At 35.7% G+C, this 20673-nt stretch overlaps 2 protein-coding genes across 3 annotated transcripts in view; both read left to right on the top strand.

Annotated features, from left to right (window-relative positions):
• The window catches only part of LOC118263056 (seminal metalloprotease 1-like), a 418985-nt gene that overhangs the window by 221752 nt on the left and 176560 nt on the right, over nt 1–20673 (top strand). The gene's annotated exons all lie outside the window — the stretch shown is intronic.
• LOC118262892 (protein obstructor-E) overlaps nt 12269–20673 on the top strand; it is a 50182-nt gene continuing 41777 nt past the window's right edge. Inside the window, exon 1 of the mRNA XM_035574545.2 lies at nt 12269–12437. The gene's annotated coding sequence lies outside the window, so the exon portion shown is untranslated. The remainder of the gene's footprint in view (nt 12438–20673) is intronic.

The raw sequence follows: 20673 nt of genomic DNA, 5'->3' as shown, positions 1-20673 counted from the left end.
ATCCGATATTGGAACGGATACATTTCGGAAAGTAGGAGCCAGCGGAAATTGACTCCGTTTGGCAGAGAATAGACACGCCTGGGTTTTGGTAGCGTTGAACTTGACCAAGTTGGCGTCACCCCAATCGGAGACCGCCTTCAAGGACGAGTTCAACCGTTCGACCATGGATTCTCTTAGAGACTGGATCTGTGTTCCGCTAGTCCGCGCATCGGACACATACCTTTCAACAACTGTGCTGTCATCTGCATACCCAAAGATACCGGGCTTAAGCAGGTCGTTGATGTGCAGCAAAAAGAGCGTTGCTGAAAGTACTGACCCCTGAGGGACTCCGGCGTTGATACCAAATTGGTCAGACGAGCAGCCATCGATGACTACTCGAATTGACCGATCCCTCAGGAAGTCTGCAATCCATCTGCACAGATCAGCGGGAAGTCCATATGCAGGAAGCTTGCCGATAAGGCTGTCGTGCCAAACCCTGTCAAAGGCCTTCGATATATCGAGAGAGACCGCTATTGCCTCCCCGTGCTTCTCGATGGCCTCGCTCCAAATGTGGGTGGCATACGCAAGAAGGTCCCCAGTGGATCGGTTGCGGCGAAACCCATACTGCTGATCGCTGAGGAGGTCGTTACCTTCAAGGTATGCCAGGAGCCTGTTGTTGAGTACACGTTCCATACTCTTACAGAGTATGGACGTGACCGAGATTGGTCGGTAATTGTTAGGGTCGGCACGACTACCTTTTTTGGGCACAGGCTGCACGTTGGCCAGCTTCCATGCAACCGGCACTTGACCAGTCTCCAAGGAAAGTCGAAACAGGCGTGTCAGGATTGGAGACAACTCAGGCGCACAGGTTTTTAAAACCACGGCCGGGATTCCGTCGGGGCCACTGGCCTTGTTCACGTCGAGATTACGCAACGTCTTATACACCTCCTTCTGTCGGATGCGAATTTTCGACATTTTCGTCTCGCATACGTTATTTAGAGAAGGAGGTATAGCGCCACCAGTATCAAGACGTGAAGATTCCGCAAATAGAGAAGCAAACAGGTTTGCCTTCTCTACCGCGGTGTGTGCCAGCGTCCCGTTAGGCCCCAGGAGAGGTGGGAGTGAAGGGCGGCAGAAGTTCGATTCAACCGCCTTGGCCAGGGACCAGAATGCTTTACTACCCGCTGGGTAAGAAGCCAGTTTGTTCCCTATTCGGCCAATGCGGTTGAACCGGGCCATCCGTAATGCCTTTTTGCATGACTTGGCAGCCCTGTTATAGGCTCTCTTCCTCTGAAGAGTGTCGTCAGCCTTACGACGCCTGGCATCCGCCCATGCCAAGTATGCCGCATGCTTTCGCGCTTCAGCACGTCTGCAGTCGGCATCGAACCATGGACGAGTCCCACCGAAAGATGTCGCGTCAGAGAATGGAATGTAGTATTCCATGCCCTGACGCAACACCCCTGTTATGGCATCCGCACAAGCTGACGGGCCTTCAGTAGAGAAGCAGACAGGCCGCCAAGGATAGGATGCAAAAAAGGATCGCATCCCATCCCAATCTGCTGACTTGTACCGCCACATCCGCCGAGATCCTCTGGGACAAGGATCCGGTGGGGAGTACGTGGATACGGATTTCACCAGACAGTGGTCAGAGCTACCCAAGGGTGAAGATACTGACACCGAGTAGCTGTCTGGATCAGTTGTCAGCAGAAGGTCTAGGCAGTTGGCAGTGTGCGAGTCGACATCGGGCACCCTTGTGGCCTCCTGGACCAGCTGGGTCAGGCCAAGCGTTAGCGCAAGCTTACGCATTTCCCTCCCAGCATGGTCAGTGCACTGGTATGGGAACAGCCACTCCTGGTGATGAGCGTTAAAGTCCCCCAGTAACACCAACTGGGCCGAAGGGTACCTCTGCCGAGCCGCATCCGCCGTCTCCACAAGGTGTTGAGCTAATCTGGTCGTCTCCAAATCTCCGCTGTGCGACCGGTAGACACAGGCATAGAGGATTTTCTCTATGCCTGTGTCCACCAGTATCCACAAGGTTGAAAAACTGGGGTCCTCAAAGTTTCGGAGACGCCGGTAACAGACGCCGTCTTGGACGTATAGGCATACGCCTGCACGGGGAACGAAGTTGTGCTCCAGAGAAAAGCCTGGGTAGTTCAGGTATGATACGTCCGACGGACATCTGATCTGGGTCTCCGAGAGAAACAAGAGCGTTGGGTTCTCGGTCTCCAGATGGTGATGGACCGCAATGAGATTTGAGTGCAAGCCTCGGATGTTGGAGAGGTGCACTTTTAAACACCTTTGGGCATTCAAACAAATAATGATTATTAAAAAAACTATACAATGGAATATTTCACATCAGCCTATAAGTGGCTACTGCTGACCAAATGCCTCTTCTCGCAAGAAGAAGGTTTGAGCATTAATCACCACGCTTGCTCAATGCGAGTTGGCGATTTAAAACTTATAATTAGAAATTATAAGCCCAGGTTTCCTCACGATGTTTTCCTTCACCGTTTGTCAGTGGTATCTAAATAATCTTAGAAAGTACTGTATATAACTCGGAAAAAGTCACATTGGTATGTGAGTTACGTTAGTTAGTTAACTTGCCGTTGGTAGGTTTCGAACCAGCACTCCGGGCTGTGCTCCGGGCGACCAGGACATAATAGAATATTTACTGTAAAGGAAAAATCAAACTTCTACACATATTTACTTCCAAGAAAGTCTACATTTTCCACTAAATGGCTCAGGTAGTACAGATGCACTTAAAATAGTCGTTAAACGCGTATCTAGATTCTTAAGGTGTACATTCGCGTGGCAGTTCAAGGGCATGTTCCTGTAGGACATAATAGCTTCTAAGTTAGAGAGTAAGGCGGTTATGTAAGCAAATATGAGCCTTGTTTACTTGAAAGGTTAGACTTGAGTGGTAATTTTATGTGCTCTTTATAACAAGTCCTATCTTGCCATGTCTTTTATTTAATGGCGTAGACTTTTCTTCTTTATTAGTAAAACTATTTTTACATGAGTTGTTCTAATTTTTAAGCGTCGAAAACGGCAAATAAAATCGCAGTACTCCATTGTATGAATGGGATCATTTCGCATAACTGCGTCAAAACATCCACTTATATACTGTACCTCTGCAACTGCTAATACCTCATAAGAAAAGTAAACGTGACATTCTCTTAAAATACATTATAACAACACAAATGAGCTTTATGTAAGAATTGTGTATTCTTACATAACACTTCACCGTCGAGACGATGTTTATCCTCTCTTGAAGTACAAGAATCCATTAATTAATAAAGAATCCGACTTCCTGAGACCATGGCGATGTGGAATAGCTGGTGATCATAATGGTTATCATCATGCTGGCCAGATTTCGGCCAAGGTGTGCACACAATGGCTCGTTTGTAGCCACAATGGTGAGAAACTCCCAAGCGGTGCGGTTATAAGTTTCTGCGAGCACTTTGATGGTTTTTGGTTGGTTCAAAGTGTGAACGATACGCGGTGGAAAATGTAAACTTTAGTTAATTTAATCCTCTGGTGTTGCTATAATGTCCGTTGGCTTGTTTGATTCCCATTCCCATAAACAAAATCATGTAAACGGACAGTTGTAGATAAAAGACAGTTTGATTGTGTCATGTCCCCCATACATAAAGTCTAACATAAAATTTCTAAACAATACTGACTCTGAGAATTTAAAATTCGGCATAAGTTGAATTTACGAAACATTTCAAAGACATTCCTGCTTTCTACAATGCATGAAAACGTGATTTAAAGAAAACCTTATCATTTAAAACTACATTACTATCACATTCTGATCCGAGAATAAAAGCTTAAACTCCAGACAACTCCAAATCGCTCCATCATCATGACTTGTTCCACCATCACAATTCTGAGTGGACATATCAGACGACCTTGGGATGGGACTATCACGTATTTAGAAAGGAAGGAATCGATGGACCTTGTTTTGACTGGTCCGTTTCCGAATTGAGGGCATTTCGAAAGTTGACTAGGTTCGATCATTACTTCATTTATCGAGTACCAATTATTTTGTTTAAGCAAAAAAAATTGGATCAGAATTGCTCGCATCAAGGTCCAGTTGAGACTCGGTTAGGATTGCCAAGTTCATATAAAACTGGTTTGTTTGTTACGGCCTTATCTTATCTTATTTTGTTTTTGTTTATCTTGAGGAAAAGTGTGGTATAAATATATAAAGTACCTTCTACTGTTTTTCTGCGAAGGAGATATATTTAGGTCTGCTTATGGTAAGTTCTATGTGAGTAGGTATTTAATTAATAGGTCGCCGCCAGTCACCTGAGTCGCACCATGCACACTGCCTCTGCCGCTGCTGAAGAAGCCTGTTCTAAAAAAAGGCTTAAGTACGCTCTCTTGGGTCAGCTTTACCATTTTGTGCCGGTTGCTGTGGAGACTCTGGGCTGTTGGAGTGCGGAGGCAAAGAGTTTTGTGGGGGATTTGGGTCGTAGGCTCGAGGAGGCCACTGGTGACTCCCGGTCCAGGTCGTTCTTGGTGCAAAGGATGGCCATCGCAATTCAGCGAGGCAATGCGGCGAGTGTTATGGGCACTTTTGCGCCGGGAACGATCAGGGGCGGGTTATTTAATGACTCTTGACTTGTATTTGTTTTGACTAATGTATGTTTGTTTTTCTATTAAATTAAATTAATAGGTCTAATACCCAAAAGAAGCTATAAAAGTTTTTAAGGCAATAGGAAACAGATAAACAGGCTAAAATCGCAATATTACTAAGATTTTTTCTCATTCCCACGCTACGCTATAAACGAGCGTGATTTTTATATCAGCGCCCATTTTTTCTCCCCTGATCCGTAAATTATGATAGCTCATGTCTACAAATTATGGGGTAGGCTGTAGTTATAGTGTACTTTACTATCTCATATAGTGCTATCTTAGGTACCGACTTGACCTTTCCATTCTGTAGCCGTTTCTCTGAATAGGGCAAGTGACCCGGTTGTGGCCATCGACCCCTTTGTGGCCATTTGGACCTTCAAATATTTATAACTAAGGCATGGACAAATAAATTACTCTGTTATGTACAGTATTTAAAATATTGAATATTGGAGACACTAATACCGTTGGCAGCTTTGATGTGTCAAACTTCACTTCGATGCAACAAGTCATTCTTTTTAGTTGAGGGTGAAATTGTTAAGATCTTAACAAAAAGGCTAAGGCGAGCGGGTGAGGATTTGGTTTTTATTTTTTAAATCTTTGCTTATTGTTTGGATGTTTATGTTAATACTACATGAAGAATATATTGTCTAAGTGGAACTAAAGTTATTTTGTCGCCATATGTTTCTGAAGTGAGGTTTTTAGAAGGTGGCCACTAATGGAGACAAAATTATGAATTTCTCCATCTTTGGCCACATGGCTGGCCAAAACTAATGTACATAGACACCCGACTTCTTCCCCTTTATTTTATCGTGGCTTTTTTTCCTTGGCTTTACATATCAACAAATACATATTTTTCATTTTCAGAGATGCAATAAATTGCCTTCACACAAAGGGGAGGTCAGTTTACTTTGCAGCTTTTACCAACGTCATATAAATGTTGATCTCCTTATTTGTAAGTTAAATTCAAGTGAAGTAATAATATTTCATATTTTCCAAACTAAATAAAAACCATTGTTTGTAAAATGTCCAATTTAATAAATAAATTTTGATTACTTTTATTGTATTTTTTGATGGCCAGAACTGGCACACGACCGTGGCCACAAATGGCACGAATCTGGCCAAAAATGGCACAAACTCCCTTTTTTTTTTTTCTTTCTTATACAGTAATTTTTCTATTAGACGTTCTTTAAAAAAAGGGTTTTCTTAGGCAAGGTTAATACATGTTAAATGACTTTTTACAAGAAATATGTTCGTGATAACTAAAACTATAAGTTAAGAAAGCCTCAAAGTCGACAAAATTCTTAAAGTGGCCACAACCGGGTCACTTACGATATACTCCTTTGATCATTTTGCTAGTTTACTGACCTTTGGGTAGGCAGATAATATATGTGTCTTTATACGAAGTAGTCGTTATGTGTCTTTAAATATTATTTTCTAATTTAATTATATAGTTGTTTAACAACTTTTCTTTCTTATACTGATCACATGTTCCAATAGAACATTATTTTAGTCTACATCTAGACTAATAAATAAATTGGAGTGTCTGTTTGTAATATTGATATAACCGCTTTTTACTACATGCATATGAATATACATACATACCTACGATACATATACCAAAATACCATTTTTTATTTATCTGTCTGTCAATGTTCCGGCTAATCTCTGAAATGGGTGGACCGATTTTGACGGGACTTTTATTCGCAGGTAGCTGATGCACGAAGGTACTAAGTAACTTAGGCTACTTTTATTTTAGAAAATAAAGTCACAAAATCCACACGAGCGGAGGTGTAGTCTAGCTAGTATCCACAAAACTCCGTTTCTGTATTTCTAGACAAATGGCGTTTAAACACTAGTCGGTCTAGTTAATATAAACCACTAGATATAAACCTGTATGTATATAGAATGGAATGGACACTAGCATTCGACAAATTATATTAATACTACGACAAATTATATAATCTAGAGTGACTAACTCCTTGTCAATGAATCTCCGACGAAGTCAATACAACAGCTCTGTCATATATACTTTCGCAAAATAAAAATGATCTAATAAAACTTTCGTATATTAATCATATGCATTAAGAAAAGATGAAAGGAACATATCTACACCCACTACCAACATCTTGGAAGAGAAAAGAGCACGATATAAAATTTAATTTCACTAAAGTATTTAATATTTGTGATATTTTAGTCCCTTTATGCAGGTCCCCCATTAAGGCTGATTAGTGTGGGATGCTTTGAGTGAGGAGCCCTCACCGCATTTAATCATCCACGACAGTAAAACAAAATAACTTTAGAAACTTAATGAAATACCATCCTTGTTTATTTTGTATACATTTCATTAGAAAATACAAAAGGAAAATTTTCCTCAAAACTGTCTGTATTGAATTGAAATTTTCCATTTTCCATTTTAATGAATATTCATTTGAAATGGGAGATCTGATTTTATTATATTATTTTGGCGTTTCATTAATAGTGACGAAGATAGATTTTAAAAGTCAAAATCATTAGTGGTACCTTTTAATTATTTTTGGTGTTCATTAACATATTTTTTGGTCACACGATTGGGAGCCGCGAGTCTATGAGTTTTTTTTTATGGAATAAGCCGGTAAACGAGCAGACGGATCACCTGATGGTAAGCAATCGCCGCCGTCTATGGCCACTTGAAACACCAGAGGCGTTACAAGTGCGTTGTCGGCCTTTTGGGGGTTAGGAATTTAAGGGTAGTTGCGGAAATCGGAGATTGGGAAGATTGGGAAGGGGGGTAATTGGGCTACCGGTAACCTCACTCACACAACGAAACACAACGCAAGCGTTGTTTCACGTCGCTTTTCTGTGAGGCCGTAGTATCACTCCGGTCGAGCCGGCCCTTTCGTGCCGAAGCATGGCTCTCCCACACCTAGAGTTTATTTGTTTTTATTTTTACATGCGTATGTGTATTTGTTTTTATAATTCCATCTCGAAATACTTCAAGCAATTTACGTATGTTACAAAATCTTCAAATAACTCAGGTGTTAAAATTCACGTCCATTTTTCATTTAGAACATTTTTGCACGGACTGTTAAATCATTGGTGTCTATGTGTTGCATCAGATGTGTTTCAAGTACAGTCCGCGGCAAAATTGTTACTCGACTTTCTTTTATTTTGCGACTGTTTTCTTATGCCTATAAATCATATGTCTTTAAGTTTTAATGTTTTCTATAGATCTTCCTATCCATATAATTTTTACTTGAACCCTTAAATATAATGAACAACCACAATAATCTCAATCAAATATAACAGATAAGCCTAAGTTAGTTTGTATGTAACTGTTATTTTTATTGTGCAATATTGCTGTATTTATGTTGGTGACACTTAATAAATAAATAAATAAATAAATAAATATAGGAACAATAGTAGATATTTTAGAACTAAGTTTAGTTCTTTAGTGCAGAGTATTTACCATATTTATCTAGTTCATGATCTTCATCTACATAGTATAAATATTTACAATTCTAGCTAAAATCACCAAAATAAACAGTACCGAAACAAATCTTACTAAACAACCTACCTGTATAATAAAAATATAAGAAAACTTAAATCGGCAACATACTAATGCACCTGACTGTACCTAAGTACGTATGTAAATAAAATCAATTCGTAGTACATTCATGCTTTGTCTTTTGTAACTGCTAAACTGGGCGATGCTTGATTTAGCTCTGTGTCGAAACTGCACCGTAGTACTATCAAGTGTTGTTGTTGCAAACTGACTATTAATAGCATAGGTGTAGTGTACAAAACAAGTTCTGTTTTAATGGTTTTTGGTTCATAGTCATTTAGTACTTTTCCATGAATGATAGGTGTATGTAGTGGACTTTGGATGTACATGTGGGGTATATTATATTTATACGTATCTATCTGACTGTTGTCTACCACGTTGCATTTACTCGTTGTCATATTTTGTGGAAAATCCTCTCAATGATTGACACATAAAATTCAGTCGAAATTACTGAAATACTTATCACATATAAGTATGTAAAGAATAATTTAATAAAAATTCAACAAGTTATATGGGTTTTAAAGCGCGCACAAAGTAAAGGTTAATATAAAAACTTTAAACTTATCACAAAAAAAATAACGCACTTAATTCAAAACCTAACTACGCATTACAAGACTTCTAAATCTAGCTAAATATTATATTCATCAAAATGAATCCATGTAACTCATTCCCATCACATTATTCATACGCGTGTCCAAATAGAATTAGCTTCATTCCATTTGGAATGACACACATCCACACAAACAGATTTATTTCAGGGCACCGTTTTATTTAATAAAGGCATGAACCTAATTTATAATCATGTAAATATATCACTTCGTCAGGCGAAATGTTAGTCTACCTTAAATTCAGTTATTTTTTCTAGCTTTCTGTGTGTAAAAATACATAGGGCGTTCCAAAAGTATCTGCCACGGCTTTAATGAGAGATAGTGTCGTGTTCGACGATTACAATAGTGAAGAAATTTCGTACCCCGGACTAGTTAATTCAATTTGAGAACATAAAGGAGTTAAATAAACATTGACTTCAATCGTAATAAAAAAATACTCATAATCAATAATTTATATTTACTATTGTAATCTTCAAACACAACACTACCTCCCACTAAAGCCGTGGCAGATACATTTAGAACACCTTATATAGTGGTTCTTCCTGAAGAAAGTCGCGAACAAATCTGTGCAAATAATATTTTTCACAAGCTCTCTTTGTTCACACTGCCATAATAAAAATATCAGTCAATTGATATTCTTGGGTGACGACAATGTTATTAAAAGAAGAAATAATTACTTCGTAACAATTATGTAATTTTTCTTAGAACTTTAGCTGAGTTTTACTTGTAACTTTTACTATTTTACACATTCTTTCACTCACTGTAACATATCTTATTTTTTATGGAATAGGTGGCAAACGTGCAGACGGGTCACCTGATGGTAAGCGATCAGCGCCGCCCATGGACACACGCAACACCAGAGGAGTCACAGGTGCATTGTCAGCTTTTTAAAAAGGTTATATCCTACAAGGTTTTAAGGTAACTAAAATGTTGTTTTATTTTAAAATGCCCTAAGGGTGCAGGGCGAACAATGCACCAGCGATGACGTCTTTCTAAAGCTGTTAATTACACATTCATATTAACTCGCACAAACTTTCCAGTTTAAAATAGCACCAGGGTTTGTTGACTACTTAAAAATTAAGATAAATAATTCTACTGGGATTAAGTTATCATAATAGTGCGCAAACTAGAAACGTGTTTTCTACAAGGGACTAATGAGATAACAAGGAAAAGTTTATTACATTGTACATTCATATAAATAAATAACACATTTGTTTACCTTTCCTTTAGGGAAATCATGCTTAGAGAAATGTTACATTAATTTGAACCTTAGGTTTAGGTAGTACTAAATAGACAAAAAAGTTAGGAGATCGATTCAATCCAAAGACTAACAAAAGAATATGTCGTGATGCCTTGGGGGTTTAAGACACCCATTCTTGAGGACGCGGGTTTGAAACCTACCAACGGCAAGTACCATGATGTGACTTTTTCCGAGTTGGATGTACTCTCTATGTTTATTTAGACACCACTGATAAAGGGTGAAGGAAAAGATCTGCTCCATTTTTCTTCGTGAGAGGTCTCTTGCATTTGGTCAATAGTGGCTACTCATGGGCTGATAATGATGATGATAAACTAACGAAGATAGTACGAAAACATACGCAAGTTAAGTAATATATATTTTTTAACAACTTAAAAGTAAACATTACGAATTCTTTAAATATAATATGTACAGTTATTGTATGGTACTAATTGTTGCCACAACCTTGAGGATCCGCAGCGAAGGTCGGTGAATGACACCACTTCTCCCATTGTCTCCAGTTCCCCTGAAGGGTAATCGACATTCCTGACATGTCTGATGATTCAAAGGCACCGAACAGGTTGCTACAAGTTGAAATGTTCATTAACATATTTATTTATTTCCGTCATGTAGACGTTTTGTGAAAAAAGACTAGTGATACAGGTTTTTGAAAAGGGACATCGGGTGACTTTTATCCTGTTTACTTGACAAGATCTGTCTGCAGGTTGCATCTGCGTTAAGTGGCTGTGTTATGGTCATTTCTTAAGAATATTTTATGTAGGTAGGTATCGACGGTTGAGAGGCTAATTAATCTAAGAGACATTTTTTGCGATATTCAGTTATATACATCATTCAATCTGCTCTATATACAAAAATAAATTGCTGTTCGTTAGTCTCGCTAAAACTCGAGAACGGCTGGACCAATTTGGCTAATTTTGGTCTTAAATTATTTGTAGAAATCCAAGGTAGAAATATATTTAATAGTCTAAGTGACAAAAATATGTTTGAGGCGATACGAAGTGTGCCGGGTCAGCTAGTAATAAATATAAATTAATCATTCAATGACTTCTCCCGCCTTGGACAAGGCGAGAGGGAGTGTCAGACTAAAAACCACTCCGTTTCTACTCCTGCGTTTAGAGCCAGGGCCCCGGTAAACCCGATAGGTAATCCGCAACTCCGGATTACAATTAATATTGTAAAATAGCTGATAAGATAAACCACTTCCATTAACAATGAAGTAATTAACAAATGGCAACAATAAATCACAATCGAAAACCAAAGTCCTCTAGAAAGTCATAAATCAAAAGAAAGAAAGTTCGCGTACAATGCGAACGAACAACTTCTATCATTGAGCAATGAAATAGAAGGGTAGCTTGAATAATAACATACAATTAAACATAGTGCAGTTCTCATAGCCACGCACATCAAGCTATACTCATCAAACAAATATTTTTAACCAATTTTCAACTTTATCACAAAAGGTTTAAGTTGGAAATCCCTTGTAAAATATTACAGTGTGGTGTATGTTGATATGCTGCCTGTACTATGAATGTCATTTATCATCCTGTTCATAAACCGTGAAGTTTTTGCGAAATGCCAACATTAAGAACAGTAAACTTTACTCGTACGTATGTACTTTCATTTTCTAAAATAATTTGTCTACGAGTTTGATGGATCAGCTGGCCGTATTAAAAAGTTTCTTTGATAAAATAAATATACTTAGCAAGTGATAAGCTTTTTCGATACTTGAAGAAATAGGGTCTATAAAAGATAACATTGACATTATGTACCAGCAGGGTACCTACTATTTTTATATAAACGAATTTTATTTGAAATACACAGTTTATTGTTAAAAAATAGAAAAATATTTTTGTCCAAAAATTCAATTTTATAAACCGCTCATAGATTCAAGATTAGACTGTCTAAAATCATATTCCCTTAATAGTTCACAATAGATTTTATGGATGGATTATAAAATATTTTTTACTTTTAAAAGTTCTGTTCTCATATTATTTTACTCAAGGGCTTTATCCCAAAGACACACGGTTAGTAACAATAAACGACAAAACTTACGAACGCATAAAGTAAGCTTAATAAAAATGGAAGACGCATCGCGAGAAACAATCGTCCATTCAAATAGGTAAAGTTCAATGTACATACATAACAAGTGGTATTATCCTGGTAAATTAAAAAGGGCATTTAAAACTTGAGTTTTTAATGAAAAGAGGGTGCATCCATAATCGGTTAATAGGCTGCGAAACAAGAGTGGTGGTGTGACGTGCACATTCACCTGCGCCGGCGACGATTCCGCAGTTGTATCTCGCGAACGCGCCCGTAACAGACGCCATATTTGAAACGGTTTTTTTTTATAATTCGAACATTTTTTTTTTCTTAAAGTGTGTGTTGTCAACGGTGACGGATCTTTTTACGCGTAAGTTTTTCTTTTTTTATTATTTTTGTTACTGATTACTGGTTAAATTAATTGATTCGTTGTTTTAAGTTTTCTAAAAAAATTAAGAAAACTTTTTCTATTTTATTTTTTGCGACTTCGATTACGATTTAACTGTAACGAGATCTGCCATAATTAATAAAATTAATTACATATAAATATGAAATAATTAAATTCTGGTAAAACACGTTATCGATTAGTTATTCTATTTATAGAAAATTCTAGCAGTACGGCCGGTTTATGGAATTATTACTTAGGTACCTTCATATTGAGATATAAAATTAATAAAGTAAATTTTTACTGCAAGCTTAATGCATGGAATGTATCGTCAAATAAAAACCACGACAATAATATGCATTAGCATAATCAAGATTCAAGAAAAGAAAAACGACTGCGTGCGTCAATGTGCGATAAAAATTTTGATTATGTAAAAAACTAAACTATAAATAAATATATTTTTTTAAATCTCTCGAACATAATTAAATTTTATTTTTCTAAACCCGGTAACGCAGTATACTAAATATTAAAAGTCTATATTTAAAAAAAAATATCTTCTGCATCTACCCACACATTGACAAACTCGTAATAGACTTATGATATGTAACAAAACCTCATGTATGAGTGTAAAAAGGTTATATTACTAGTCAAGTTATGTCATCTATAGAACTTAGCTCAGTGAAAGTGGCTCCTCCGTGGTCTGCAGATGAGAGGAAACTGACCGAAGATATTGAGGGAACCGTTTCCTTATTACTTTTACAACACTCACGTTCATTTATGTGTTGTTCATATTATCTAACGTGTTATGAACTTATGTTATGTTATGTTACGAGGTATTTATAAGAGGGTAATGATATTTTTAAAGTGTTTAAGTTTTAAAGTCTTAATTGTTATTAGTTATTATGCTGTTATGGGATTGTTGCAAGATTTTTTTTGTGTTGAAGGTATATGGAAAAAGTGGTAAAAGGTTTATTTTTTTGCTGTAAATAACAGCAAAAATATTTGGATATTTAAATAATGTTTTGGGAGGTAAAAACATGTATATTTTGTGCAACAATATGTGTAGATGCATTTTTTTTTTTTTTGAGGGGGTACTATCATCCACCTTTTTCTCCCGCCTTGAGTGAGGCGAGAGGGAATGTTAGACTCTTACTGACTAAAAACCACCCCGTTCCTTCTCCTGCTTTGAGCCGGAGGTCCGGTAACATCTTATATTGTCCGCAGCTCTAAATATGAATATATAGACACATGATATTATAAATTCTTCATTAAATATTCCAATAACGGCAAAGCAAAAATACAGTTTGACAGAATTTCTTCCAAATATTAACATTAATTTCGATGTAAAATCATATCATAAATAAACTATTTTGTATTAGCGACAGGTTTCAAGTTGACACGTACATTTCTAAGTTATGCTCAAGTTATACGTTCGTTGACTTCACAACTTGAACAGGAAACTAAAGTTTATAGAATGAACTGTTTCACATTATAACAGCTTTCTACTTTTCTTTATAACTTATGTACATTCCGTCTAGACTTGGAGAAATTACCTGTCATTTGTAAGCATTATGTGTTCAATTATAATAATTTCAATATACCTACATTAACATCATTTTATCATTAGTTACTTATGTGGCCGAAAGATCAGCACTAACTGAGCTTTCTGACAAATCTGAACCTTTATAAACTGTGTTCTTATGTGAAATACAATCTTATGTAGAGGATCCTATAACCCAGCAGAATATTGTCACGAGCTGATGGTAATGATGATGTATGCCATAGGTATAATAACAGTTGAATCTTACGACTATATTTAGGTTGACATGATTATTAAATCATGCCAACCTCATTGATAGGTATCTCACTTGGCTTCTCCTGTCGGGAAGAGTAACGCACACTCTCTGCATCGCATAATGCACTTCTTCCCCTTTTCAAATTAGTCCATTTTATTTTAGTAGGATTTACTTATCGAAAGTTATTCCTTGAGTACTAAAGGTAATTATGCTTATAAAAAGACAATTTGACGAAATTAACCATGAAGTTTACTGTAGGGTTTAGTTACAGACTTAGGCTTTCCGCTAGACGTCTTACATTTTATATTTTAATAATATTTTTACATAAACTGACATTTTACAAATATTTTACTATTTCTTATACACCCCGGTATCTCATAAATTCTACATTTTGGTAACACTTCGACATAAATTCCCAATTTCATATTATGTTGCTATTCTCCTCATCTCTTATAGAACCCAGTAGCACTGTACCTACTCAAGATCAGTCCTCTCAGTTACATGGGTGTTCCAACATCATGTGTGAGGTAACCGTGGACCGGTCGCACCCGGCAATATTTAGCCAAGACCGTCGTATTAAGTAATGTCTACTTCACTGCAATCGCCTAAGGGAAACTCATATATGTACTCAGTTGCGTATGTTCATTAATAATTCTAGAATATTCTTGTTTACTTAGGACTCAGAAAAAGTGTGTTTTTGGTGTTCATTTGCAAAGATGCTAAGATTATTATGAGGTGCATGTGCAGGTTTATCCTTAAGTTTAATAAATTGTTAAGTGAATATACAAATACCGTACTTATAATAATATAATTATTTTCGTATTTAGTTAAGGTTTTCGTGAGTTTCTATCTTTTATTTATATTATGTATTGTAGAAAATAAAGCTAATGCTACTGTAATTGCGGCCAAAATTATATAAAACTGAAGGCTGAAAAAAATAAATAAAATTAATGTTAATTTCTATATTTTTTGAACAATATTTTAACTATTATTTTTACTCTTAGATAATACAACTACGTTAATTACCATGTCAATCATGAAACAAGATTTCTAGAAAACAACGTTTTCATGAAATCTGAATAAAATACTTTGAGAAAAAAGTCTTGTACGTAAAGTGACCGGTAATGAGAATTTTACTAAAAACCTCTTTGAAAACCCTTTTTGACACTATAATTTTCTATTTCTTTAAAACATAAATATAAGTTACTTTTGACGAGATGTCTAAAAGTATTTTTGGGAACTTAAATACATTTTTTCTCCCAATAGACGGTATTAAACATATTTATTTTTCGTTTATTATTTTATTTAATTTATTCATTTCTAATATTTCCAGTTCTTTGCTTTAGGTAATACCTAAACAAACATACGAAAATTAATCCTATCTTCTTCATACTTATAAAAGAAAAACTATTACTTTAATGCTTTTAAAACAGCAAATTTTAACTTTATTTTAAAATAAGTGAACTTTCCATCTAGACTATTCAAAAATCTAAGAAAATTTGATTTAAGCGTGGGTGCAGCCAAAATGTAGCTTTAGAAAATAATTATTAACATTGCAAACAGTTTCTAGAATCCGTTTCTACAAATTAATCAACATAAGTGCATGTTTTGAAACCGGTTAATAACCCCTTTTATATTAATTTAAAGAAAACATTAGTCTCATTTTTTTATTCCCGGGTAAAGCTAAGTTTAATTGAAGTTTTCTTGAAAACTATATCAGTAATGATACGGAGTCAGAAAATCGTGGAATTATGCACGGTGTATGGTAATAAGGATGATGACGGGGTACGAAAATTAAAAATCTATTTAGTTCGTCAGTTAGGTAATGAAAAAATATTATACACATTTTTTTTTATTTTATTATATGAGCTAACAATACTTAGATCGAAAGTATTTGTTTCCTATCTAAATGTAAAATAATGTGCAAGACGGATATTAATATAAAAATTAGTCATCTACCCTATTAAGTCATCCCCATGACATTCATATTAATAATTGTCTGTGTTAAAAAAATAAAATCAATCTTTTTGAAAATGCACTATCGTTTTGTACATCAACGATCCATCCATGTGTTATCGGTTGTCGTTGAAATAATACAGAAATAGACTTGTTAACTTTATACATTTTCTGTCTACGTATAAATCCTGAACAGATTGTTGACAATCTTGAGCAGGCACTTCAATAAACGATCAAAGGTCGTCTCAGGGCTCGGTTGGTGACCCTGAATATGTCTTGCACAGCAAAATCTATTTCCATTTTATGCATGTTTTAAAAAAAGAATTGTTTTCGTTCTCAATTTAAATATAGACGCCATTTTGCAAATATGGCTTCGTTTACTACGAATGTTTTGTTTTCATTTTCATTTTCATATTCTTTATTTGAATTAAATTATTTGAAGTGATTTTGTTAAGAGATGAAGGTTTGCTAAAGTTTATTATTTTTTTGTTCGTAAGTAATATTCTAGAGATCAGTTAATAAATTACTTTATTGAATAAATTAAAATGTTCTGTTTAAAAAATGATTTTTTTTTTTTCTAAAACACCCTTAGGTAATAATCGTTAACCAACAAGAATAGTGGGCATTTCGTATTAATAAAATTTTAAATGTCAGATATTTTCAAACCATTAGATTCTTAAAAGAAAGAAACCAAAGAAATGCATTATATTATTTAATAAATAAAAAATCGGAATAATGTACTTAAATTGTATCATCAAAGGTAATAAAACGACAGCACTAATAATTACACCAATAATAAAAAAAAGCGAAAGTGAAAAAGCGCGGGTAAATGGCTACTAAATGTCAATAGTTTTGACGTTTGGACAGCACAGACAATAAAAACTATTCTAAATACAAATATTATGCGTTTTGCGTGTTAATAGCCAGTGTTTTATTGTGCAACAGTTACTGTAATAACGAATAACTGTTGTTTTAACGTATAGGTTATGTAATGATTCGTGATGGGTACTTAAAATTTGTTAACATTTTTATTTGGTTATTGCGTTTAGTATTTATAGGTATTTCGTGTAGATGCAATGTTTGTGTTTGATTTGCTTTCGATAAATGTCTATGCGGTCTGTTAAATTATCATCAATGATTAACTGTATTGAGTCGGTAGTCACTTTTTTTTATCGGCCATGGTTGTCTAAATGCAGGGCAAAGGCCTCCCTATCCTCCTTCCACTCATCTCTTCGTAAAGCTTTCTGTCACATGTTTGTCTAAAAACTTTCGTTTAAAGTATCATTGTTATGATATTTCCAATAAGTATGTGGAAGAAGAATTAGAGATCATTCAAAGTTAATCAATAAAATTCAATAATTTGAAATTCCATTAAAAAACAGAAAAACTCGGTACAAAATAAAAAAAAATGATAGGTCAAAATAAAAATCAAACAATACAAGCAGGGGTCAAACTGTGAATCGCTATCGCGAAGCCAAAAAAGACCTCAATCTTATTTAAATAACATTCAAAACGATTTGGCACATTTCAAACCAGCTTATCAAGGTCGATCAGTTCTCACCGTATTTACAAAGCACATAATACAACGTAATAATTACATAACGTGTACTTTAAACGATGAACGATGTACATTGCTGTTTACATTAAACGGCTCGTTTAGCTCTGCCCTACAAAACCGTCGATGGTGAATGAATAATTGATGGTGGCGATAAAGTCGTAAGTTGGTCAGTGGTTGCCCTATTATGTAAGAGGTCGTTTTGAATGAATGGTGCGGATTTTTGATCGTGATCGAGTTGAGAATTATCTAAGATAATCGGCTTGTTGGTTTAGAAATGGCTTGTTTTATAATGAAGATGGTATTTCTATGGAGAACTAATTGTAATTGTTGTAATTTTTATTTTGTTTGTTTGATAAACCGTAATTAATGTTATTATTTAAGTTGGTTTTTCTAGGTAAAGAGAATCTTTAGAATATTAATAATTCCAAAATATCCATACATACATACATAATCTTAAAGACGCCCGTCTCCCATGGGGGTAGGCAGAGATAATAGAACGCCAATTGCTATGAATCTTACATGCCTCTTTCGCTTTCGTCTTTTCATGCATGCTCGTTGGTTAATGGTACTTTAAATTTGGCCCTTTTTAATAAATACTAGCTTCTGCCCGCGACTTCGTCCACGGAAAATTAAAAAAAATTGGGTTGTACTACCCCTAACATTTAGGGGGATAAAAAATAGATGTTGGCCGATTCTCATAGATACCGGATAAGCACAAAAAAATCATCAAAATCGGTCAAGCCGTTTCGGAGGAGTATGGCAACGAAAACTGTAACACGAGAATTTTATATATTAGATATCGATCCATAATAACCACAAAAATAATATCGTGTAAGGGTTAACGCACGATATCACCAACAATTCTATTAATACGGAGGAAAGCTTACCACAAATCCGATCAGTCTGGAGATCTAGACCGAATCCTTGTCACTACTGAGAAAATCAAAACCATAGTACCCAAACATATCTCCGAAGTAGACCCTTCCCCAGAATAGAATTTCATTACCGAACCTAAATGAAAATTTTGCATGGTAATGTTAGAAATAAAGGCAGAGTCGATTTAATTTGTCAGTGACTACGAACGTCGAAAAACCAGACAAGTATGGTTACTCATTTTGACAAAGATCGAACATCACCGCTCTCTTTTTTTTATTGTATAAGCCGGCAAACGAGCATACACCTGACCACAACTGTATTGTCGACCATTTTGGGGTTACGAATTTATGGGTTGTTGGGGAATCGGGGATTGGGAAGATTGAGAAGGGGTAATTGGCCCTCTCTCACTTTCTGATAAACTTGAACATTGAACCCAGCTGCTAAGAATAAAAAAAATAGCAAACCCCTAATCTTTATAAAATATACAAATACCAAAAGAGCATTAACTACTACAAAACGAATACAAAGCATGCAAAACTGTTCATAATCCAACAAAAATGCAGCGAGACCGCGTTTTGATATCAACCGTGAAATAATTCTATCAACTCTTTCATTCGTTTCACTATGCATTATTTATTAGCCAGCGTTATGTGGATATGTGCACTACTAGTTATGTTTCACGACTTCACCTACAGTAAAAAACAACTAAGAATGTTGGAGAATAAAAGGATAACGTCCTTTAAAAATACAGGAGCGCCATCTATGCAATCTGTTGACAGTAGAAGAACTACGCCTACGTCATGGTCGTTATAGATTGTAGCTATTACAGTTGTTTTCCTAAGTAAGACATATTTTTTAATTTAAAAGAGTAATTCACATAATCTACATAAAATCACGCCTGTCTCCGATGGGGTAGGAGGAGAGACTATGGAACGCCAAGTAATTTACATAATGTAAAGCCATTTGAATTGTCGGTTTCAAAAAATCAACAAACACACTGTCACGATTATAGCAATACTATAGTATTATAGTATGCGTGTACATTGTAGATGTAGCCACGTATAGATGCATACAGATTGATGTCTCTATACTAAGGTACTATCGACGAACTGAAAAATTATCTTGATTAGGTAATAGACTATAGAAATTCCGTTACTGTAATCAACTGACAGTAAAAATGGAAATTAAGACATTTAGCCACAATTAACAGTACTCACACATCTAAGTAAAACCTTCATTCATAATACTAACACTAAGGTGCATACTAAATAATTGCTCGATTGTACTTCCATGCATGCAAAACTACCCATGTAGAAAATCAATTACACAAATAGGTACATTTGTATGCGAAACTCGACTTTACTGTATTTGGAATAGAGGTCAACATAACAGGTTAGTGCATGACGGAAATGATGAATGCGTTACCGAAATAATGTCATCAACTAATATCGACAATAGACATTAAAGTGTGTCGAAGAAATTGTATAACCAACTTTCAACGTATTAGATTTTGAACTCTAAGTTGAAGAATATTAGAGTAGTTTTTCGGCAGTCAGCTTAACACATAAATACCTAAGTAGTTCATTGTATGTAAACATATCATGTATTCCTTTATTTATACCTGGTTCTGGTCGGGCGGCGAGCTACCCTTACTCGCCGTCCGCAGACCCGCACTTACGGTGGCCGGAGATCGTCTCGCGATCCCCAACACCCGGAGTGTCTCTCGCAACGGTTAGGTTTATTAAGTTCTCAATCCCATTGGTAATAAGAGATGAAACTTTCCCTTCAAATTCCGATTTATTACTGAGAGCGTTAAAAATAGAATCCACAAATCAAAAAAAGAAGGCCGTTATAGTATCCTCTATCCATAAATTTTACTTTTTAACCACGAAAATAAAAATAAACTTATCCTGGAAACGGTTAGCAGTTAGTATTAAATAATTACAGGTATCATCAACACACTGTGCAGTAATAAACTAGATATATTTATGTTTCGTGATGCATTAGAAACTGTTAATTGGCGGTCATCGCGTGG

Source organism: Spodoptera frugiperda, chromosome 12, assembly GCF_023101765.2.
Source record: "Spodoptera frugiperda isolate SF20-4 chromosome 12, AGI-APGP_CSIRO_Sfru_2.0, whole genome shotgun sequence".
NCBI lineage: Eukaryota > Metazoa > Arthropoda > Insecta > Lepidoptera > Noctuidae > Spodoptera > Spodoptera frugiperda.
The sequence above is the reverse complement of the archived record's forward strand: the minus strand, read 5'-3'. Positions and strand labels throughout refer to the sequence as shown.